Here is a 25,199-nt window from a genome sequence, read left to right on the forward strand (position 1 = left end):
TAGGGGTCGGATAGGGGTGGAGTTGGGGGAGTGCTGAAGGAGGTGAGGGTGCGAACTTTCAGTCCCCAAGGAAATGTATTTTTTTTAATGTATTCTTATTAGAGGATTTAGGCATGACAGGCTGGGCAGGAAAGGAATTTGGGGGATTGGGAGACTTCTTTATTGATACCCCTCCAATCATAGCCCTTTAGTATCCCGAGCTACTTTTGTTCTCTGCCTGTGTCTTTTTAAAAAAGATGTATGTGTTGGCACAGAGTAGCCTTTAAGTTATAATCATTAATGTCTTACTAATAAATCAATAGCATAAAAAACATAGACACATAGCCCACCCTAAACACATAAGTGCTTGGAGGTGCCAAGTAGATGTAGATGGATTTAGTTTCCAAAGTGCCAGTCCAGGTTTTGAAACCTCTGTTTCCTGGTGGTGGAAACCATCTGAATAAAGATGAGGTGAAAACCAGCAGGTTGTGTGTGCAGAGGGAATGGCCAGTGACTTAGGACCTTCCTAAGAGACTAACAAATGGAGTTGGTTACATGGCAGGAAGGAGTGAGAGGGGAGAGGGGAGCCAAGTTGAAGAGAGACATGAGAAATTCAACTTTTGTGTTGTTGGTAGGTCACATTACTCCCTATAAATAAATAATAGCCTATTTTCATCTGGGCAACATTCGGCCCAGATGATTTTGGATGATTCCTGAGAACACTGTAAGGTCATGGCTTATGTCATATCTCTAGGAAAAATTCAGCTAGCAGGAATGAATGGAGAACATAGTCGTGTGCTTAGGGGGTGTTCAAATGAAAAAGGTGGGATAGGAGAGGTGATCATGATAGTGGTGGCAGTGCTTTCAGTGCTTTTGAGCTCTGCAGCAGAAAAGTACAAGGAGAAATATAAGGCCAGGGAGAAAAAAATACAAGATGGAGGAGAAGGAAATCATTAGAAACCTTAAGTGTACTCTTTTAACGGCAACTTTGTTTAAATTTTGACATTGTATTTATTTAATGATTTAAAGAATTAACATTTTTGTTGTTTTTCTGGTTTGGAAGACCTATGGAAGGCTCTATAAATATTGAGTTGGGCAGCCCGGGTGGCTCAGGGGTTTAGCGCTGCCTTCGGCCCACGGCATGATCCTGGAGACCTGGGATCGAGTCCCACGTCGGGCTCCCTGTGTGGAGCCTGCTTCTCCCTCTGCCTGTGTCTCTGGACCCCCCACCCCCCACCCCGTGTCTCTCATGAATAAATAAATAAAATCTTGAAAAAAAGATATTGAGTTGAAGTTCCCACTTGGCGCTCTCCCTGGTGCTGGATTTGCATAGTTCATTCCTTCCTTGTCTTGGGGGTATAATGGAAACCACGGACTTTCTCCCTGTTCATCTCCCTTTAGGTGCTAGCCAGGAACTAAATCTTGCCAAATAAATCACCTTTACATGATTTTTGCTTCTCCTCCACCCAGCATCACTAAGGCTAACATTCGCTGCAAAGTTTTAAATGGAGACAACAGTCCTTTTCAGGAATAAAACTCCCTATTTTTTTCCAAACCAAATCTTGTTAACAGTGGTTTTCAGGGGAGTGGTGAGTTTTATGAGGAATGTTTATTTTCTTTACATTTTCTGCATTTTCCAAATATTACTTCCATAGTTAATATTTTTTAAAGAAAGAAAAGTAGATTGGAGATGGAGTTATTACTCTTAGAAATTCTTGTAAGGTAATCCTCATAAGCTGTGAAATTCTCAGTGACATGGCGTTGCCTCTGTATCTCTCTTAAGGGAAAATTCTCAGCATTAGTAATATTTAGGTTTTTAAAATTTATTCATTTTTAAAGATTTATTTTAGAGAGAGAGCACGCACATGGGGGGAGGGGCAGAGGGAGAGAATTATCAAGCAGACTCTTTGCTGAGCGAGGAGCCTAAGGTGGGGCTCCATCTCACAACCCATGAGATCATGACTTGAGCCAAAAGCAAGAGTTGGATGCTTAGCCAACTAAGCTACCCAGGCACCCCTAAAATGTATTTTTTAATAAGGTAAGCTTTAGGATTGTAATTCATAATAGTTTACTATTCCCAAGTGACTGCTTCTCTTCCTTCCAATGTAGAACATCACCCAAGAGTATCAACTCTTCAATGCATTACAGGAAAATTTTGGATGATTCCTGAGAACACTGTAAGATCACGGCTTATGTCATATCTCTAGGAAAAATTCAGCTAGCAGGAATGAATGGAGAACATAGTCGTGTGCTTAGGATTGTCTCAAAACCAAAGTCAGATACTATGAACTTGACAGGAAGCACCAAGTGCACTGCCCTCCACTGTGGTCTTCACACCTCCATGCTCTGAGCCAGCTGACAATGTCCCTTGTGTCTCCACATACTTTCTGCTGGACTACTATTGGGCTTTCCATTCATTCAACCTTGACTGAGTACCTGGTGTGCCTTTTACTGCACCTTTGCTCTGAGATAATAGAAATGGACATGATAGATCCCGTTTCTAAAGAGACTTATGAGCCAAGAGGAGAGGCAGCTATGTCAAGGTGACAGTAAAGCAGATGACTTCTGGCTCAGAGGCTCATACAGGATGTTAGGGAGCACAAAGAGCTCCTAATTTTGCTTGGTGAAAGAGGGTGGAGAATAGAGGGAAGAGGATCACAAAGGAAGGGACACTTGCATTTATTTACTAGGTATACTAGGGAGGGGCAATGGGAGAGGATCTAGGGGTAGAGGGACCCAGAGAGGAAATCCGAAACACCGCATCAAGAGAAAGGCTCAGGAATCACAAAGGAACTTATCTGGGACCTATTCTGCCAAACTGTTAAATGGAATACTGCGCCCCATGGACTAAGGATGAGGGGGTAGATATAGTAGGTGGAATTCTAAGACGACCTCCAAGATTCCAGTCCCCTATAGAATCCTCTCCCCATGAGAGTGAGCAAGATTTGTGAAGATCTAATTTCACACCTGTGATTTTATTACTTTATATGGTAAAAGGGGGCTTAGGTGTAATCAAGGTCCCTAATCAGTTGACCTTAAATATATTAAAAGGGAGATTATCCTGGGCTTGAATTAAGCACATGACCTTTTTAAAAAGGTTTCAGGACTTCCTAGAAGTCAGAGTGATTCCAAGTAGAATTCTGAGAGGGTCTCCTTTTTGGCCTTGAGGAAGCAATGCCATGTTGTGGAGAGAACTATATGGGTAGGAACAGCATGTGGCCTCTAGGAGCTGGAAATGAATTGGATAAGCAGTGAGCTTGGAAGAAAACCCTAAGCCTCAAGTGAGCTTACAACCTTGGCCAACACCTTAATTCTAGCCTGGTGAGATCCTGAGCAGCTATCCCGTACCTGTGCCTGTTCTGGTATGGGAAAATTATTATGTGGGATAATAAACTTATACTGTCTTAAGCCTCTGAGTTTGTGGTAAATTGTTATGTAGCAACAGAAAATTAGTTCAGTGGGTAAAGATGGAGTAAATGTTGAAGACAGGAGGAGGTAAGCTCTAGAGCCCCATGAGAAGCTAGAAAGCAAGAAGCATTCTGTTTAGCGAGTCAGTCCTTGAGTCAGCATATACTTAATGCTGAAGTATAAAGTCGGGCGAAAAAGCCCTGCCTACTTCCTAAGGATTGCTGTGATAGGAACTAAACCTATGAGTCTTTCCTTCTCAAAAGGAATGCTCAGATGAGTGGTGAAGGCTGAGGCTCTGTGACTTCTCCTGCCCAACAAGAGACTGGTGGAAAGGAAAGAACCCAGAGATGATGTTTATATCCTGGGGAGACATCAAAATTGTATTTCCTTAAAAGGCAAATACTTCATTTTTGTGCCATGAAACTTGGCAAGTTTCTTCCCTGAAATTTAGTTGTGTCCTAGAGCTTTTTTTTCATGTTTTACTTGTTACCAAAAATGCAAAAGCAAACTCTTGCATTTTGTGGTACATTTTCAATCTTAGAAAATATTGAAAAAAGTGTAGCCAGTTTATTTTTCCCCTCAAAGGAACTAATGTTTGGGTTTTATTTCTTCTTTTTGTTCTTTTAAAAAAAATTGGGTCACACTGGTGAATCATTTCAATGTTTGAATCATTTTAGAAGGTCCAGAGAGACAATTTCTTTAACACTGGAAATAATCAGGGGTTATATAATATACATAGGATGGACAAATAGCTTTAAAAAAGAAATCCCTACATCTCTTTTTCTTCTACCATCTCAAGGGCCATAAATCTTCACTGAAAATAATAAAATGTTTTTAATGACAAAGTTATCTTCATATGAAATTTTAAAGCTCTAGTAAATTGTGTAATAGAGTATCAATTGCCTATCTGTGAGAAAAGTATGGGATAGTGTTGTCACATCCATGGGTGGAAAGTAAATTACAAATATATAAAGACAACAATACAGGATGATTATATATGGCACAAGGAGTTGGAAGAGTTTAGGCCTATTTGTGTAGCAATAAAATCAGCTGGGTTGAAGGTGGGATTCATCTCAAAGGAAGTAGGGAGATATTTGGAAAATATTAGTGAGTCTAGGCTTTTCCCGTATGCAATGGAAAGCCACTGAAGTCTTCTGGATCCAACAAAAGCAAGTGTTTCATGAAGACCCGTGGTCAGCTGTGTTTGTTTGGATTGGCAGCAGGGAGCCTGTTGAGAGTTTATGGCAAAAGTGATAAGGACCAGCTGGGGCCGGGGGAAAGGAGGTTGGAAGATGGCATTCAAAATATAATATACAGAAAAATCTGAAAGACATGATACCTCTCTAGGGAATTTATTGATGTCACAAACCTTCAAAGATTTTGGCCAAGACTCAGCTTGTTTAGTGGGGGACCAGTGATCTCAGGCAACCTTCCTTTTTCTTTGCAGAGAAATATAATTCTATGTGGGCTTACAGTGACATTTTTAGAGAATTAGCTCATGATGAATTGAGAACTTCAGAGATTAAAAATTAGTCACATCTGGAACAAAGCATTATCATGGTGTAAAAGTCTGCTTGCTCTGGGACAACTTTTAAAGGTGCTCTTCGGGGACAAATTGGTGCCTAGAGGTGCTGCTCAAGCCTGAAATTTCCTAGGCTTCCACATATCTTTTTATTTAGTACCCTGCTAGGCTGCTGGTTTCTATGTTGCCTCATACAAGAGGAGAACCCTGAGAAGCCAGAGTGATTAACCCAAATGCTAGTCTTATTTTCACACACACACACACACACACACACACACACACACATTTTGACACTGTTTTCACCTCCACTCTTCAGCAGTCGTGAAGTTGAGTAGGCACCCACTACCTCCTTGGGAGACTAGTAAAATGGAGGAGATGGGGACACTAAGGGTAAGAGCCAACATCTATTGAGCACCTAGAGAGTACCAAGTCCTCTGCTAGAAACTAATCAATGTAAAATTTAGCATAGTGCTAAATACAGTTTGGCTCAGTCAATGTTCATTTCTTTTCTCCTGGCTATTAAATTAGAAAGAGGACATGAGATGGTGATAGGCAGGAGCCATAAAGAAGACTGACAAAGAGAAGCTCAGTGTGTGTGCTCCGGAAAGCAACAAGCAGATTCCACCAACCCTCCGAGAAATAGAAGAAAAGCTGCTCTTCACGGATCACATAGGAGGGATAGAGGACTTTCAGATTAACACTCCCAGCCGTCCTGAGCCAAGGCCAGCACTGAGGCCCAGTGGGAACTAGGGATGATTCTACCCCCTGCTTCTACTAATCCCCACCAAGCAGTCCCTCCCTCCTCCATCCCCAAATCACCTTCCTCATCAGAAGAAGTAGTCCTGGAAAATGATTCCACCCTTTCTTCACCTTTCCTTCCTTTGTCTCATGGTCAATTTCTGAATTTTTCATTTTTGAGAGAGGAAGATAAGCACTTGCTTGAATTATACTCCCAAGGAGATACAGGTCTGGGGAACCTGGGATCTGGCTTCCCAGTGGACTAATTTCTCTCTTGTGAGACTCCAGATCCCACTATTGACAGTAGTATCTCTTCCTCAAACTCCTCAGAATGACCCATGTGTTACATAGAAAACTGCTGTGGCTGTAGTGGTGTGAGAAGGGAAAACCTTCAGACCCCAAAGTCTTACAGGCTGGTACAGTGGAGAAAACAGAACCTGTACTCAGGATACCTAGGCTCTAGCCTACATTTTCCTTGTTAGGACCCTGAGAAAATCACATCACCTTTGAGTCTGTCTCCCTGTCAACCATATAGGAATCACAAAGCTTATCACAAAGGTGTGCTGGACTGTCATGAGGATGATAAGATAACTAATACACAGAACACTCTTGCTGATGCAAGGCATCTACTTGTGCTAGCTAAATGATTAACACTTATTCTTCCACTTTTTGTCTCCTTTCCCAGATTTAACACACTGGCATTAATTTGATGCAGAAAGAGAAGGTAAGTGCTTTCAAAGAGAAAAGGTAGCAGAGATGGGCTGGGGGAGTAGTTAATCTTCCTTATGAAAAATTATGTCCTTGGCAAATGGCCTCAGCTTCTCCCACTCTTTTTTTTTTAATATCAGATTTCATCTTTTTTCCACTTCAATTGCTACTCTGGACACTGTCCAATGTCTTCATTTCCCTTTTGACTTCTGGGGCCCCAAACCTGACTGTATTCTCTAAGACTATGTTTATTAGGCAAAAGACTATTACACGGAGTAGTCAACATTTTGTAGGGTTCACAAAACTATAAAAATAGTACTTTATATACCATTTTGTAAAAGTGATTTGCTATTGGTTCTCCTCAGAAGAGGGAGACTATCAAAGATGTTTTCTAGAAAGGGAAAGTCCCCAGAATCAATCTGGGAAATGCTAACAATGTGTTGCAGTTCTGAAGCACACAAGAGAACTTGAGAAAGATTTCAACCTTGGATCCTAAATTTCTAGTCCAAATTTATGTTATTTCACTGAATTGTGAGCTCATTTAGGACAGGGATGATGTTTAAGCCATTTTTGTAGCTCCAAGATACAGCACATAGGGGCATTCAATGCACCTTTGTTGAGTGAACATCTATGTCAAGTATCAACCCAAATAAGGCAGAAAACTTGGAACCATAGACTCCTGGGACCTGGCACCACCAGACCAGGGGATATAGGATTCCTAAATATAACAGTTTCTATCAGTGGGCCTCTGCCAGTAAGTCCCAGGGGAGCACCAACCAAAAGAGATGGATTCCAAGTATGTGGTTAGACTTGCAGGTCCAACCAAATGGAGGAAGGACACTGTACTCTTTCTCACACTAAGTACAACTAAACACTCTGAACAAAATACAAATACACAAAGCAATCAATTGAGGACTCTGAAAAGTAAGCAAAAGCAGGTGGATTGGGGAAAGAAAAACTCAATACATGACCAATATGGTGGCAGTGAGTTTCTTAGAATTTTTCTCCTGGCTTTGACTTGAAGGTGAGCTAGCTGACTCCTGAAACTGGACAGAAGTCATAGACAGCAACAACTGTATGAAATAGCCCATCTCTCTGGACAAATGACCTGCAAAGGGGGCCCTTGCAAGCCAGAGTGGGTGGGGGAAATTCTTGTTCTTGTCCTTATATGTCTTTCTCTCACAGTTCAGTCTGAAGGCCAGATGTAGCTTCTGAACTACACTGCTACCACAATTACCTCAGGGACTTTCCTAACTCACAGGCTATCTAGGACAGGTAGAGGACAGGTAGGCTGAGTGGGCTTGGACAGTCTTTTACATCCCTCAGTTTCTTCTTTGGTAAAATTAGCCTACTGGGAAGCCAAGCCCCAGGTTCCCCAGAACTGTATCTCATTCTTTTTTTCTCTTGCCACTTTATTCAGATGGCAGGCATAGTAGAATGAAACTCTGCGATGTCATTAGTGGCTACAACTCTAAGAGCCCTATCTTTCTAGATGATCACTAGATCATCTAGTGAACAATGATCCTTGAAGCTGAAGAATGTGAGGAAAATTGTGAAGAGGAAAGAATAGGACAAAGGGATTCCATGTATGAACCAACATAAGTCCTGGGCTATACCTCCAAGCTGTGCATGTGTGGAATATACCCAAACACATAGCAAAGGCTTTGAAACCTGAACTGACAGTGGAACGTCTGCAGAAGGTGAGACAGAACTTGCAGCCTGCACTTAACTGGTTTACTTGAATGCTAAAACAAAACAAAACAAAAAATCAACATGCTCTGATTTTAACAGGACCCAGAGTTATATAACATCTAATATAAAATATCTAAGATACAATCCAAAATTACCTGATGTGATAAGAACCAGGAAAATCTGGCCGATTCTCAAGGGAAAAGATAAGACAATGTTGAAATTACAAGAAAAAAATATTTTAAGGCAATTGTTATAATCATTCTTCATGATTTTAAGGTAAATACTCTTAAAAATAAATAGAAGTTCTCAGTAGGTTTGAAATAGGAAACTTTTTTTGAAATGGAAATTTTTGAACTAAGAAATACAACATCTGAATAAAATATTCACTAGATGAGCTTAGTAGCAGAATGCAAACAATAGAGGGAAGAGTCAGTAGACTGGAAGATAGATCGATAGTAATTATGCAATCAGCAAAACACAGAGAAAAATGAAAAATAATGAATAGAGCTTCAGGAACAGTTTCGTATGGTCTTAAAGTCCATGCCATTGTAATTCTTAAGGGAGTGGAGAAGGAATGGCATAAAAGGAGGTAGTTGAAAAAAAATAATGGCTGAAGATTTCCCAAATCTGGTGGGAGATGTAAGTTTACAGATTCAAGTAGCTCAGGAAACTCTAAACAGAATAAACTTAAAGAAAACGTGAACTAAATGTCTCACCATTTTCTCTATCATCCTACCCACTAATGCCCTCCTGATTATACCCTGAAGACATCTGCATTTTTGACCCTGGAGTCAGGGAAGGAACACTGAATGGGGGTCAGACTCCTAGGGACTGACTGAAGTGTGAGACTTAGGGAAAACCAATTCCCCTGCCTGGGCCTCAGGTCCTCATCTAGAAAATCTCAGGGTTGAACTACAAGATTTTCTAATTTCCTTCTAGCTCTAAAATATCACTCATTATCAGCTCCTCTGTGGACTTTTTCTGTTCAAAATAACATTATTTACCAAAACCTAGTGCTATGAATCAAGATACCACTTTGCTGCCAAGTCTTTATACCCTTTGTAATGGTGCAAATGACTGAAATGGAGATGCTCACAGAACAGAACAAAAAATGAAGTTTCGTAGCAACTAGAATGGAGGTTAGCTTTCCCCAGCAGCTTCCTACAGAGCTCTTTGAGCACCATGGGAAACCTGGAATTCATTGCAAAGGAAAGGAAGCTCTGCAGAAAACTTTGTACTCCCAATAAATACATTTCCATTCTCATCATGTTTGACAGAGGCTAAGGAATGGAATGGAATACCCGCCATGGCCTCAGATTCCTAGTTTGATGTCAAGTCTGTCAGAGTGGGTTAAATCTCCTATGTCTGTAAACACAGTAACTACCACTTGTATAGCATTTGCAGTTAACAGAGCAGTTCTCTTTCATGTAAACTCTCATTTCATCCAACCACCAACCTCTGCAGTAGGTTGTAGCAATCACCTTCTGTTTCCTTAGAGGAAACAGTCTGAGAGAGGTTGAGAGTTTTACCCCAGGCCATCTAGTGGGTGTTTCTTCAGGTTTTGCCATTGAGGGGCCTTGAAGAGCTTTGCTGCTTGGGCCCCACGTGGGCTTCCTCCGTGCTAACCTCTCCAGTGAGGAATTGCTGTTCCCTCCCATTCTTGCACATTCATTCAGCCTCCACTCTGCATTGATGTGCCCAGAGGTCATCCTTCCCTCCCTTCATGAGCCAATTTCAGCTCATTTACTCACACATTGTCCCTTTATTTTCAAGAAAAATACAAAGTAGTCTCTTTGAGTATGATAATTCTGAGTCATTGCATACCATCATCATTTCAGAACAAAAAGATGTCAAAAGGTGGGCGGGTTCATTTCATCTAGCAAGAGAGAAGGCCTTCTTTTCTTTGTTTCACCCTTAATGACTCATTCAACCTGAATCAAAGCTGAGTAGTCTTGGCCTTTGAACAGGAGGCTGGGGGGTTAAGAGGAGAAGCAGGGTGTAGGTACTGCACAAGCTGGGGCCATGTCTATGTGGCATGGAGTGGGCAGAAGGGACTGAGAAAATAGAATGATAGCATGGTACCATATGAAGCCCTTGTTCATCTCTGGACCTCTGTTTTCACATCTATAAAAACCTCAAAAGGATCACAGAAGAGTGGGTTGGGACTGGGGTACATGACCTCCCTGTAACTATTTTTCTGAATCCCTGTGCTTTCCTGTCCAGGAACCTTGATTCAAGAAAGGGGGTTCAACCCTCACATGGCTTAGTTACCTGAAGAGGTGGAGAGAGGAGGCTTTGCTGGCAGACAGGCTTGGATCCTGCCTCTGCCACTTCCTGGCTATATGCCCTTGGGATAAGTATTTAAGTTCTCTGTGTCTCATTTAGTTTTCTCATTTATAAAAAGAGTATAGTACTTATCTTGATAAGGTCACTGTGAAGATAAAATGTAACATCTGCCACAATTATCTCAGGGACTTCCATGACTCACATACAGGATATCTAGGACAGAGAACAGGTAGGCTGAGTGGGCTTGGACAGTCTTTTACATCCCTCAGTTTCTTCTTTGGTAAAATTGGGATAATAACAGGTGCTTTGCCAGAGGTTTGCGAATATTAGAAATGATTAAAGAGTCCAGCACAATACTAGGACCTTAAGTGGTGCTACTGGCCAAGTAGAGGTTATGAGTATTTACCTTACCTAGGGCCAGTACTGGGTCAAAGCAGGAGACATCAGTGGGTTTTGAGCCAGAGAAGGTGGGACCAAGCTACCATCAGCACACAAGTTAGGGCCAGTACCTAGAGGTGTGGTACAGAGTGCCCATTGTATATATGGCAAGAGTTCACACACCAGGACTAGAGGGGCTGCCCCACATACCCACTCATACAGCTGTATTTTCTACAGCCTTGGGTTCAAGCAGTCTCCCTGATGGGCTCATAGGCCTCACAATACAAGCTGCCAGGCAGGGCTCTGCAGAGGCCTAGAAATAGGATAGCACCCTATGGCAGTAGCTCTCAACATGAGTACCCAGGTCACTACAGAAGATTCACAAATATAAAAACATTCCTTTTGGGGAGGGAAGAAATACCTTTTTTTTTTTTTTTTTCCTGGTGGAAACTGGGATCTATGGGGTTTTGGTCATGCTGAGCTGTGTAGTGATCCACAGACCTCTTAAGATTCCAACAAAAGTGGCCTTGGGGTACACAAAAAACTCCGAACCAACCTGGGAAAACAATGGGATTCATCTCCTCATTCCCTCCCTTTAGCAAGTTTTAGTTGTACCCCCTGGAGAGCCAAGTCTCAGTATCTCTCCCCAAAAAACCATGACCAAACCATCTGCTGAATAAATCACACACTGTTCTGTCTCAACAATCTTACTTGCATCATTGCACAGCCTGGAATGTCCTCTCCACTCACCCAAATCCTACTCGTATAAAAAGCCCAGTAGCAATCCTAACTCTTCTGGGAAGTCCTCCAAAATCTTTCTAGCCCACAGCAATTATCCCTTCTTCAAAACACATGGTCATGCCACCATTTTCTTTCTGGATAGCTTTTATTCTATAGTTTTGTTGTCAGCATCTGTCTTTGGTATTTTTAATTTTTTTTTTCTTCATAAATATTGGTTTCCTCCATCTTTCTCATTCCTTTCTTCTAGCTAGGTCATCAAAGCCTATTGGTTGTACCTCTCAAAATTATTTTAAATCCATCAACTTCTCATGACCTCTCAGGGTCATTCTCTGGCTCAGGCTGCCATTACTGCAACATCCTCCTAAGAAGTCTCCTACATCTGGCCAACCCTTTTAATTCATTCTCCACCCTGAGGCCAGGGGATTGTTTCTAAGGTACGAATCTGCCTCAAGTCTTTTTCCCACTGGCCTCAAGACAAAATATAAACTTTCCAACAGACTTTTCAAAGACCTTCGTTTACTGGTCCCTGCCCACCTTTGTGGTCACATTTCTTAACACTCCCCTCCTCCCCAGTCCCTTCCATCATTATCACTGAGGTCTGCCAATTCTGGTCATGATACATCCGTCTTAGCTACACACACACACACACACACACACACACACACACACACACCTGGATATTCTATCTGGAATCCTCTTCCTTGCCACACACCATGCCTCTCACACGGCTCTTGCTTCACCTACACATATTCAGTCTTCAGGTCTCCAGTTTGATGTTATCTCCTCCACTAAGCCTGCCTGTCCCCAAACACATACCCCAGTCTAGGTGATCTACTTTGTCCCTTCCACATCACCATACTTTTAATTCTACTTAATAGGTGCCTTTTACTGGTCTTTGTGCCCCAGTAGACTCTAAGCAAGATCAGAGCAGAAACCATATCTGCATGGTTTTACTGTTGCATACCCAGTGCTCGGCCCAGTGTCTACCTTTCATAAATACTCAAGAAATAATTTTTTAAACAAATGAATGAAAAGAATCTATATATCCAAATCTTCAAGAACAATAAACATTTTATATGCTTCTCTGTTTATCCCATCAGTGCCTGATTGAGGGCCCTGTGTATTCTAGGTACAAAGGGAAGGAGGTAATGCTCTCATTATTTGAATAGAATGGTCCTCTATTTCTTGGTGTTTTCCTTTTCCAGACTGAAGGCTTTTTGAACTATGTGCTAACAGGAATGCAGTTGACAACCTAATGACCTAGATCTGCTCCCAGGGGTTCTAGATGAGCAGGAAGACCCACAAAAGGCCTTCAGAAGCCAAATGGGCTACTCATCAAGGAGGAGCTGGAAATAGCCTTGATGGAGTCCAGAAATTCAAGTTCTCATCCCGGCACCTTCATTCATTACCTCCATGACCACAGGCAACTCTCTTAGCCACCAGAGTTCGGTTTCCTTATTGGTAAAGTGTGGTAAGGAAAAGGACTGGTAGTTTATCTTCACTTACAGCTCTGAGTTATCATTCATTAATAAACATGTCACCACATTCCCACCAGAGGTGAGGAAGAATTGGGCTGTTTCCAACCTAAAGATCAGGATACCCATATCCTTACAAATGAGGTAAGTGTTTTGGGAATTGTCATCTTACATCTTATATGATGTTTTAAACTTGGTAGTGAGTTTTCATATTTTAAAATTTTTAAATGACTGTGGTAGGGGAAGCTATATGGGTATAACAATATCTATTATTCCACTATTGCCTATCAACTTATTAGAAATGGCAATATGTATGCCCTAGCCTCCCTTGTAGATAGGATGATCATATGACTAAGTTCTAACAGATAAGATATGAGCAGGAATGTCTGTATAGCATCCCTGTAAAGCTTCTCTAAAGGGGGAGAATACACTCTTTGCCCTCTTTGTCCTCTCCTCTCTGCTGGCTGAATGAGAATAAGATGTCTGGAACTTGGTGGCCATAGTAGAGTATGAGGTGATATGCTAAGAATGGTGGAGCAGCAAGACAGAAGGAGTTGGGTCCCTGACACCTGAGCCACCATCCTATCCCTGGGTTATTTTCTGTTGGATCTCTTTAGCATAAGAGAGAAATAATTTTTATTTTCTTTAAACCACTGTTATTTTAGTTTTCCTGTCACATGTAAATGTAACACTAATTGATAAAATCATCATCTACTTTATTCAAGACCCTGTGCTAGATGCTGCAGGGGATGTAAAGGTATATAGGATTTAGATACACCAATTGTTGGGCAGGAAGGCTCTGTCTGGTATGAAGGAAGTGCTAAGAAAGGTTTGGCCTGACAGGGCTGTGTGGAAATGAAAAGGATTTTATGAGATGAGAACTGGGAATATGATGCAAGGAGCTGGAATGCCAGGCTAATGACATTGAACTCGACCCAGTGATGGGCAAACAGAGCAGGTAAGCTTGTCTCCAGTTTGCAAATGAAGAAACCCAGACCTTGGCAAATTATAGGACTTGTTCAAGGTCACCCAGCCGGTAAACTGCAGAGCCAATCTCAGTTCTACTGACACTTGGCCCAGTGCCATCTCATAGTTCTGGTGTCTTTGAAAGAATCTGGGGCAAAAAGAGTAGGAATGGAGGTTTTGTACTCTCACACAGCCAGGGAACTAGACTGTACCCCTGCTCATACCCTCACACCTTTAAGAGGAAGCTTTGGGGGGTTGCTAGAAGTTTAGGATCCAGACCTACCTTGAAGTCAGAGAACCCTTCCTCAGCCTCCTGCTTAGCCACCTCCATGAGGTTATAATGCCCAGAGTGCTGCTTTGCTATATAGTAAGTGCCCATGTGTCAGGAACAGTGCTGGACACATTATCTAATTTGCTGCCTTAAATAGTCTAACAAGAAAGTTATACCACTTCTATTTTACAACAAAGATGAAGAAATTGAAGTTCTAAGAAATGAAACCACCTACCCAAAGTCACTCAGTTGATGGCAAAGTTGAAGTTCAAAGCTACATCAGTTCATCACCAAGCTGTGTTCTTAGCCCCACATTCTAATGTCTTCTCAATCCCTGCCAAAGCATGGAATAGTCTTCTATTACTATTCAGATACCAAGGACTTACCTAGTTTGATAGGTTGACCAGTACCAGATTCCCACTGTGAGCATTCCACCTGCAGTCAGGAGTCAGCGTCCTATCCAATAATCTTATCACCCATGCCCTATATGTAACCCTCACAGGGGTGAGGGATCTCTTAGGGAGGTAGACCCACAGATTTCCAGACCTTTGTGGCCTCAAGCTTCCCAGGGTTCTTTGTCTTGGTTGGTCATGTGGCAAGGATGTCAGAGTCCTCCCATTCTAGGTTCTAGAATTCACAGATTCCAGTGAGCTGTTTCATGGAATCAGGGACACTGCATTCTTTGTGTCCTTCCTGTGGCTGTCATGGTTAGAATGCATTTGTTATGATTTGCACTGGCATTCATTCAATAAACAACTGGTCATTGGAACTGAATCTCTTATCATTGCCAACGTTTGGAAAGTTGCGTTTTATTTTGCCAGTTATCCAGTGTGCATCTTTCCAGTAATGTGGTATGTCCAGAGTTCTAACACAAACCACATATTCCCTTAAGCTGACCACACTGGTTTTCTTCTGGAACTTCCCATAGGAAACACCATGAGATGTGGCCTGCAGAGCTGAAGGCGACAGATGGACACCCATCCCCTCTGCATTCTCTACCCAACCACAGGAGACCAACTACTTTGCCAGGTTTTGCCCTGGGTCATCACCAGGCCGCCCCATTCTGTGCAACCTCCCTCCCTGTTGGCAAAATACTCTTCCTTTCTAAGTTCAGCCTAAGACTCTCACCCCACACTCTTTTCCTAATCAGGCTAAAGATGGAATGTATTTTCCTTATTTTAATTAGATCTATTAGGCTTAGCCTAAGTACAGCAGATTTTAATATTTTTTACTTTAATTTACTGATAGAATACTCATCCTTTCTTTGCAAACATCATAATCAACATTCCTATTCTCAGATGTACCACTTAAAGCATCTGAAATCAGACATGAAACAGTAATTTAAATTTGTTCATAACAGTTTTCTGAAGATATAAGCAGATTGTCATGCAGAAGCACAATTCTTACACTTTCATGCATTGCAATGTAATGTAGTTAAACTATCTCACTATATCTTGTCATTATACCTTGTAGACATTCTTATCAATAGTTCTTATACAATCCTTATAATCCGTCATTGTCACCCAAAAGTGATGGCCAGTTAAGTAGTTGGATCCACACGATTACCAAAGGCTCGCTGCTTCCTTGACTACAGCATTCTCATTAAAATTATGCCCTAGATGTTTCATATATGGCAACAATTTACACATATATGTCCCCCCCTGGAAGCATAAGCAGTTGGTGGACATGAAAGGACTTTGAAACCCTGTATAACACTACGTGTGTCAGCTATCCTTTTACACGGTAACAGATGGTGGCCAAAGTCCAGCTGGGTGCAAGGCCCACTCTGCCTCTTACTCATGGTGTGATCTCTACTAGGTCATTTACACTCTCTGACCCTCAGGTTTTTCATCTATGAAATGGAAATGAGAATGCTTGCCCTACCACGAGGTTCAAATGAGATCACAGTTGGGAAATCCCTTCAATATTCAAACGTTAACCGTTTTACCACACACATTAACTTTTAATCTTGACAACAATAGGACACAGAGGTCATTTTCCCCTTTTACAGATGTGGAGACTCAAGTGAATTAGCCCTGGAGTCCAAACTGTGGTCTCCCTGTCCAATGCTCTTCTCTGAGGGAGGCACACTCCATGGCACCATCCCTGCTCATGGCTGTGTCCTCTGCACACTACAAACAGCACATTATTGAGCTATTGGCCTTAAGTTTGGCAGCAAATCAGTCCTTAAGAGCCACACAGGGGGAGAAAGGGATCAAGGGAAGGCAGTTAAGCCCCTTCATCCTGTCCATAAATCCTATTTCCAGCCCAGCTTCCTGACTTTTCCCAACACAAATGTGTTAGCCATGTACTTGTGGAGTACCTGCTTCCACTTCCGCCCCTGCAGAAAGCAGATGGGATTCAGTAGCACTGCCCTGAAAAGGTGTGTCATGTGGCTGGGGCAAGAACTCAAGACACAGAAACAGCTGAACACAAAACAGTACATGTTCAGGTGCCAGATGAGTAGGCAGGACAGAGGGACATTCCCAGATGCTCCATTTGGGAACACTGGAAGTTGCTGAAGCTTTCTGTGGCCAACAAACCCAAGAAGTACCTCAGTTTGAGGAGACATGGAATCTGCATCATCCCCCCTCTTTCCTCAATGCCACTGCTGAGGTCCCTTGTCCCCAAAGCTGTCTCCTTCACTGGCCTATAGGCTCCATAAGGTCAGCAAATGTTTCCATTGCCATGTGCTCCAGACTTACTCTAGATCAATCCAGAGTGAACATCTGCTGAATTGAGCAGATGTAAATAGAGCACATGGACAACACTAGGGACTCATCCTCTGGTCTCAGGGGCCTATGAAGGAGAGTGTGCAGGCAGGCTGGACTCTGTCCTGGGAAGGAGGAGGCCTAAGACCTCATGGAGGAGCCAAAGGAAAAAAAATTAACATTCTATGAACTAAATGGAGAGAAATGCCATTTAGGAAAAAACCTGATAAGTGAAATTCTTAAGAGAAGCAACTGTCAGGTAGCAAATCATCCCTTGTGTGAGAGGCAGGAAGGTTGCACAGCAACTCCGTTCTGGTCACCACCAGCTGGAGCTGGGCTACATAGGTGAAGGTGCCATTTCCTGCACTTGAAGTAGACTGAGGGGAGCCCTGTGACCACCTTCCTGCCTCACTGTGGGGGACTCCTGAGTTTCGAGGACCCTGATCTCTTCAGAGAAAGGAAGCCTAATTTCCGGGTCCAGTGTTCTTCCCTGATCTCCTACTGAGTGGAGAATAAGCAGGGGCTTTCTCTGAACCATGCGCCCCCTTACCTGATCCGCAAGCACAAAGGGAAATTAATAGTACTTTATGCAAACACTTCTCTCTTTTTTGGATATTATATTTAGAGAAACTGATTTGGCATTTAGAGATAAGTTTTACATAAGAGTTTGTTACTGCTGCTTCTGCTGTTAACCATCCAAACAGTAAAAGCCAAGTGGAAATTCTCAGATGTCAGTAATACCACCAAAATGCTTAAAAATATCCACTAAGTCCCCTTCAGTCATCACATTTTCAAACTTCTGGAAGTATAGGGAACCTTCTGAGAAGAACTTGTCATAATATAATGCTTAACAAAATGTTTTCCACCTTCCCTCCCCAACCTCTCCCATTAGGATTTTTCAAGTGTACTTGATTCTAACAACTTTGGGCCAAGCTAACCCACTGTGTGGCCTTAGGCAAGTCCCTATCCCTGTGGGTCTCAGTTGGTGATTATTGAACCTCTAAGTCTCTCTCTCTCTGAAAGGGTCCCCTTTCAGCAGCAAGTCGAGAACCAGTGATCCCATTAGGAAACAATGCAGCTCCTAGAATTATGAGTCTACAGGGAACATATCCCATTTCTGGCTGAACTGTTCCCAGACTGCTGCTAACACAGAGGCTCCAAACTTTAAAGCCTCAATAATGGCTTGAAGGAATTCAGTGTTTTCTACCAAATGACTGCTGGAATGACAAGGGTCCTGTACAGGCTTTAGTTAGCTGGCCCAGTAAAAAGGAAATTGATCTTCTGCTCTCTTCCTGTGTTCCCTTCCAGTGGTTCCCTGGACCACCTTCTTTGGACCTCTCTCCACACCCCTACCACCATGCCATCACCACTGCAAGAGTCTGGGCTCTTGGGTGGCCTATACATGCCCACTGTGCCTGGCCCTCTCCAGCCCTCTCCTTCCTTGCCTGCTGAGAAGCTCCTTCTGTAGGAAGTTGCTCTCAGGTGGGAAGGAGCCAACTGACTAATTCACACTGAGACATAATGCTTTCTAAAGAATTAAAATGCAGATGTCCTATAGGAGAAAAAAAATGCATTAAGTTCCCAAAGAAATTAATTTTAAAGAGAACTTGAGGCATTAAAGATGAACCAAGAAAGGAAGATGTTTTATGGCATGGGAGCTTGGATTTGGGTGTGGCTCTACCCTTTCTTTTACAAGTGTATGCTCTTGGGAAATTTGTTTAACCACTCTGAAATCCGATTTCTAGAACAATAAAATGACTTCTGGAGCCACTGACCAACCCCCATGAGATAATATGAAAGTGCTTGAAAACTGTACAATTCAGCATAAACCCCCCTGCTTATGCTCCCCCCCCCCCCCCCGTCCCATTTTCTCCTTCTTAGCTCCACTACTCACTCTTACTACTCTGAGAGAAGAACAAGGGAGAAAAAGATGCTGGCATGTTCCCTTCCAGCCTTCCCCATGCTTCATCCCCTCCCCACCTCCTAATCATCACAGGGATTTTGAATGTTGTTTTGTATGTGGATTTCCCTTTGTTCCCCTACCCCTCAAAGGAAGCACTCCAAATCTCTGAAGCATGCTCTGCAACAGGACAATGGAAGACTGGTGTGCAGGCTGGGAAAGAGAAGGATTTGCCTGGTGAACAAAATCAGGAGACCTGAGGGTCATGCTTTCTTTTTTAAAAAAAACCTACACAAAAACGTGTCCCTTCTGACACTATGCCCAACATCTCTCGGTTCCCTTGAAGACGGGGCAGCATGATGACAACTTGGTGCTATTTTATAATCAGGCAGCACATGGAATGGGGCTATTCCCACATATGCCTCTCCAGCTCCCAACAGAATGGACACTCTATTTAAATGTAGACATTTCTTATCATTTCCAAAGATTAATATTTACAAAGTCATAATTTGATGAGAATTATTCTAGCTATTCCTAATTACCATTAGGCTTATATGTTAACAATGTATTCCCACACAAGTTTGGGAATTGGTCTAAAAATACTAACGTAGAAATAAGTGAATAAAAACTAAGCCAATTCATAGGACACTAGAACATTGCAAAGAGAGGAACCATCATGTTTGTTCAGCTCCTGTATGATGAAATTAAGTCATGCATGCTGGGAAACGAGGTTACACTACACACTAATCAGAGCTGGGTTAAAACACAGTTCTTCTAATCCACTTCATGGATGGCTGAGAACGTAACAGCAATAAAATAATACATACTAAAAGATAATTATAAGCCAAAAATATAACAAGGGAAATTCAAAGCTGGTTCAAAACTAAACAATCTAAATCCAACTAACAAACAAGTAGATGGAAATTAAATTTAAATGAAGAAAAGCATAAGTGGAAATGCAAATTTCAGACAGAGTAAATGTTAACTGGAGCCACTTAAGTTGTCCATTGATCTGGACTTTTTACTGTCAGCTCTGGGGATCCTAGTGGGTCATAATTGAAGGAAGAAGTGATTATATATTGGGAAAACAAGGTTAAAGACAAAAATAACAGAATGCCGGGGCTTGTGTTTGACATAAATTGAAGGCAGAAGTGGAGCTGTAATCTCATTTTTGGTGGAAATCACCAAGAAAAATAAATGAAAGAAGCGTTCTTGCTTGTCTCTCCACAAAAAGGAATAAAATGCCAGTAATAAGAAAAACAGTGTAATTCAGAAAATTCCTGAGCCCACATCAACTCCGTTTGTTGGGGTGAGTGTCCAAACCAGGTTGCTTCAGGGCAAGGCCCTTATGGTGGTTCTGGAAAGCTACTGAGGACAGAGGTCCTGTGGGTCTTGTTGCTGGCAGGGCAAGAGGTTGTGAGGACAGAGACAAGAGAAGAAAGCTTCCATTGTAAGGACTTCCAGCCTGAAGATACCTCCTCCACAATCTGCCTTCTCTGCTCTGTCCTCTTGGGTTAGCAGTGTGACACTTAACCTTGGGGCTTTTGCCTTATATTCATCAGGCAAATAGGGAAGAGACTTTCTGAACGCCCCTAAATTTTCCCAGTTCTATTAGTGTAGGTGTATGAATCAGGTTGCTACATAGTGAAGACCTGTTTTACTGAACACTTAGCTCAATTCATGATTTACCTGCACCTCCCAGCCATTGCTTTCAAGAGGCCAGAGTCAAAGCTCTTCTAGGAAAATGAAGGAAGAGAAGTATCTCTGCAATATTTAAGTCAAATGTTGAGACTCCACAACAAGAAATGAGGAACATGACATGGACCTTACAGTCAAAGAATTTTGCTGGTAGAAGTCTCAGCTACAACAAAATATAAACTGTGGCTTGAGTTAAGCATTTTACTAGTAAATCCCACAGATCTAGACTTTCACTCAGTGTCTTTATTTTCTTTACAGAATTATCCAAAATCGTTCCAAGTACCTAAAGAAAGCAACAATGTACCTATGGCATAGCATTGTCCTTGACACTCAAAAGTAGCATAAAACTGGAGAGGAAAATGCCCTTCCTCAAGCCCACTGGCCAGAACCATAGAATTTTGAACCTGGAAGAAACCTTAACTGGAGACTCGGGTTTAAGGTAATAATACCATCTGACAAAGTGAAGCACAGGGCATTGGAAAGAGGCCAGTGTGCAATGAGGGGCTTTACAGTGTGAGCATCTTCAGTTTCATGGTATACCTACCTCTGCCAATGAATCACCATGTAATTCATTTAAATGGTCATATATTGCATTTCATTGATTCATAGACTCTTGGATGTGGAAATATCAACTGGCTTGTTCATTGCCATGCAGATAGTTGTTGGTGGAAAATGTCAGGGATCAAGCCCTGTGTTTTGAACTCCTATGCAGAACTGTTACTTATACCTGCAACATCTGCAACTACTTTGTATATACACCTAAACATCTAAAAGTATCTCATGCTTTTGGCTTCAGGCAGTCAGTAAAAGGTCCTAATTATCTAGCATCAGGAAAGAGAATAAACAAGTCTAACATTTAGAAGTAAAGTAACTTAGGACTTAGTCCAGCCCTAAATGAAAGCCAGTGGGTGATACATGGCACCATATGTCAGGCTGGTTAACAGCCTAGCTCTCTTCTCCTTATGCTCATCATTGTTCTCTATTTCTTCCAGAATTAGGTGCCAGGGCTAATTAAATTCCTGATTAAAGCCCAAGGCATCACTGGGAATTCAGCTGGCAAGCTGGCTGAATATAAAGGACAAAACAGTCCCCCCATTTGATTTCCAAAGATATTGGTAGAGCCATCTGTTAGATTCCTTCAAATCATGCCTTCATTTATTCATTCATCCATTCATTCACTAATTTTTTCATTCATTTGTTCATTCAGCATTCTTACTGAGCACCTCAGGACATGGGACACATCAATCTCTTTCCTCAAGGAATTTACAGTCCAATTTGAGGAGATAAGAAATGAACTCATGAAAAACATTTAAGGTGGAGCATGTGTAGGCAAAGCAGAGGAGGAGAGACTGCTTCCTCAAGGTGGAAGAAGCCTTTATGGAGGAATCAGGGCCTATAAGCCCCTGGAAGGTAGGCCGAAAGCCCTCTTGATCTTCCCAGCCCTTAATTGAACAAAGAAATATCTCCACGACACTCAGTGACATTAGCCAGTTGCTTGGGGATTTTTTTTTTTTTTTAAGATTTTAAGTATCATCTCTACACCCAATGTGGGGCTTGAACCCACAACCCTGAGATCAAGAGTCACACATTCCACTGATTGAACCAGCCAGGTGCCCTGGGACTCATTAATTTCTGAAATTCCCCCAAAATGGAAGATAAGATTATTGGAGACCTAGGCTCCTCACTGTATGCAGGCCCCTTGGGCCAGGGCCTGACAGATAAATAAGCATTTCTTCAGAGGCACTGATTAATTTAGAATAATGGCTCTCATCCACATTGGACCCAATGCCTCTTTTTATAACAAAAAATGTGTACCTCTCTCTTTGTTATGCTCAAATGAAAACCATAAATAATATAATCTGCCTACACAGAATTTCCCCTCCAAAATCTATAATTAAAAAAATTATAAATAATGCACTTACTATGTTATAATCAAAGAGTAAAGAAAAGCAATTTTATAGTAAAATAGTAAGTATTTTAGTACCTGAAAAAAATGTATAAACAGCGACACTGGAAGACCTAGTTAGTAGTTAGATTAGTAGACAGATGCCGAATCACCATGAAAGCAATACTTATAAATGCACAGATCCACATGTATTTTAAGGGCCACTCGCATACTGATTGGCATTGCTATTTATTATATGATTTTCCAGAATCATAGGGATCCTGGGGAACAACTCTTAGTAAAGTCCTGAACAAAATGTGCCACCTTCATTCAATTTTGCATTCCTAGAAAAATTTGGTCCCTATTAAAAGTGAAAAAATCCTCATGTTTATATGTAAAATGGAGTTGGATGCTAGACCAAGATAATTATGAACAAGGTTTTCCTGGACATAAACAACTGGTGGGACATTTGAAAGTCATGTTGACAGTACCTTGTGGTACAGACTGTCCTAACCATGGCATAACATGACACCCCCATCCAGGGGCACCCCCTCATCATTGTAACAAAGTGTGATTGTGACAAATGCCTCCATGAATTTCCAAAAATGCCTCTTAGGGAGTGAAACTACTGTTTGTGGGAAGCCTAGATCAGAGGGCAGGTGTGTGTGTCTGTGTAGGTTATATATGTCGTCTTCTTTTTTTAATTTTTTTTAATTTTTTTATTTTTTTTATATGTCTTCTAATAGCTGGAGGTAGGGATCACCTGCTCACCCTACTGCCTCCTGAGATGGTTAATTTCATGTGTTGAGGGACCCAAGTTGCTCAGTCGGTTTGGTGTCTGACTTCAGCTGGGGTCCTGGGATAGAGCCCTGAATCAGGCTCCCGGCTCAGTGGGGCATCTGCTTGTCTCTCTTCCTCTTCCTCTGCCCCTCCCTCCACTCATGTTCTCTCTGTCTCTCTCTTTCTCTCTCTCAAATAAATAAAATCTTTAAAAAAAATGTGTCAACCTGTGAGCCAGGGGGTGCCCAGATATTTGGTCAAACATTATTCCAAGTATTTCTGTGTGTTTTGGATGGGGTTAACATATATATAATCTACATTTAGCTACATATACATCCTTTATACATAACTATATACAACCAATAGGATGGGATACTTCTGTTTCTCTGAAGAGTTCTAATATATTACCATTCAAGTCTGAGCAATGTCTTTGCCTTGTACTGCCTTCTGCCCTCAGATTCCCCACTTCTGAGTGCTGAGCTCTTGATATCACAGCCTTTGGTCCACCATAAGACACTGAAGCACTGTATCAGGAGGCTCCAGCTGCAGCAAATAGGATCCCATCCCAAACATAGCATGAAGCAAGCAATGGCCAACAGAAAGGGGAAGGAACACAACAAGGCACCCTTTAAAGTTGACTGGCCCTGAGACTTTGGCCCCTTTTCGGTGTCTTCTTGGACACTCAGACTTGGGTCCTCTTGTGAAACAGGGAGGGAAGGCCTTTAGGAAAAGACTGGTGGCATTTCAATTATTTTGATTTACTTTGATTATTCCCCCTTCTAAGTAAATAAATTAATTCTGTAATCAAGAAAGGAGTCTCAGAAAATATAGCAAGAGTATTTTATTTTATCACATATTTACTCATTCAATGTCTACTATATGCCAGGCTCACATTAAGTTTTGAGAATATAATGATGAGGAATATATAGACCTATCCACAAGTAGCTCACAGACTGGCAAGGAGATAGACAGGTAAAAGGCAATTATAAAACAACAGAATGTACAGCAGGATGGGTAAATACAATTGCAGTGGGAGCAGCTAACCCTCCCAGGACGTGGAGTCAGGAATTTGGAAAGTTCACCAGAGGGAACACCAGAGGTGGGTTTTGAAGAATGAATTAAAGCTAACTAAACAGAGAAGGGGAAAAAGGAAAAAAGGCTGAGATGCGTGCTGCAATGGCACAAAGCAAGAAGGGAGCAGGCACCTCCTAGAAGCTAGAGAAAGGGATATAAGGTACAGGTGTGGAGTGGTGCGAACTAAGCTAGAGATAACAGACAAGGGTTGGATCATGGGGCACCCTGTGTGGATCATGCTAGCCTGCCTGGTTTTCACTCTGAAGGCAATAGGAAGCCAATGAAATATTTTAAGCAGAAGAGGGGCATGATCAGATTTATATAATAAACATATTACTCAGACTGAAGAATCAAGTCTGGTCTTTAAACTGGACCAGGGGCAGGAAGAGCACTCAGGAAAGTGTTGTAGAAATTTGAGTTGTGATGGGGACCCCACTTAAGGCACAAGTCAGGGAGGGAGGAAGGGGAATGCAGAATATCAAGTAGAGAAAGGATTTGCATATACACATACACACACATTGCTGATCAATAAAACATGAAAAAAAATCTTGCTATAACTAATAAAGCAAAAAGTAAAATGATAGTACTTTCTTCCATTGACTTCATAAGGGTTTTTGTTTTTAGGGAATACAGGATGTGTTGCATTTGAGGTCCCTCTGGGACTCCAAATGGAGCCACTCCGTTGGTAGTTGACCCTGTGGGTCCAGAGTTCAGGAGAGAGGTCTGGACTACAGTTAGAGTTTGGGAGTCATCCCAAACTCTAGGTGGAGTGACCACCACCTACCATGGAAGTGAACTAAATCACCAAGGGAGAGTCTGTATAGAGAGGAAGTAAGGCAAAACCCTGGAGAATACTAGCAATCAAGGTGAACAGAGGTTAAAGAACAGTTTAAGGAGGCTAAGAAGGAATGGTCAGAAAAGTAGGAGGAAACCTGGAAGAAAATATTGTCATGGAAGCCAGGATAGGAAGGAATGCCAAGAAGGGAG

General features: G+C 41.9%; 1 protein-coding gene and 1 long non-coding RNA gene across 6 annotated transcripts in view; one reads left to right on the forward strand and one right to left on the reverse strand.

Moving 5' to 3' along the window:
• CYP19A1 (cytochrome P450 family 19 subfamily A member 1) overlaps positions 1-25,199 on the reverse strand; it is a 120,052-nt gene that overhangs the window by 85,558 nt on the left and 9,295 nt on the right. For 2 of the 4 annotated variants that reach the window (XM_077881099.1, XM_077881098.1), the window contains exon 1: positions 14,551-14,779. The exons of 1 other annotated variant lie outside the window; for it this stretch is intronic. The gene's annotated coding sequence lies outside the window, so the exon portion shown is untranslated. Of the gene's footprint in view, positions 1-14,399; positions 14,499-14,550; positions 14,780-25,199 lie in introns of those variants that run through there. One more of the 4 variants, XM_077881100.1, reaches the window with a different exon arrangement.
• Positions 3-24,029, forward strand: LOC144303219 (uncharacterized). 2 transcript variants are annotated; one of them, XR_013370258.1, is made up of 9 exons: positions 3-42; positions 2,089-2,156; positions 6,333-6,371; positions 7,541-7,641; positions 7,776-8,055; positions 12,658-13,071; positions 20,732-20,912; positions 21,681-21,883; positions 23,596-24,029. It is a non-coding gene; the product is annotated as an uncharacterized LOC144303219 (long non-coding RNA). The 2 variants fall into 2 exon arrangements; XR_013370257.1 differs by lacking the exon at positions 23,596-24,029 and adding an exon at positions 23,105-23,540.

This window comes from Canis aureus, chromosome 32, assembly GCF_053574225.1.
Source record: "Canis aureus isolate CA01 chromosome 32, VMU_Caureus_v.1.0, whole genome shotgun sequence".
Lineage (NCBI taxonomy): Eukaryota > Metazoa > Chordata > Mammalia > Carnivora > Canidae > Canis > Canis aureus.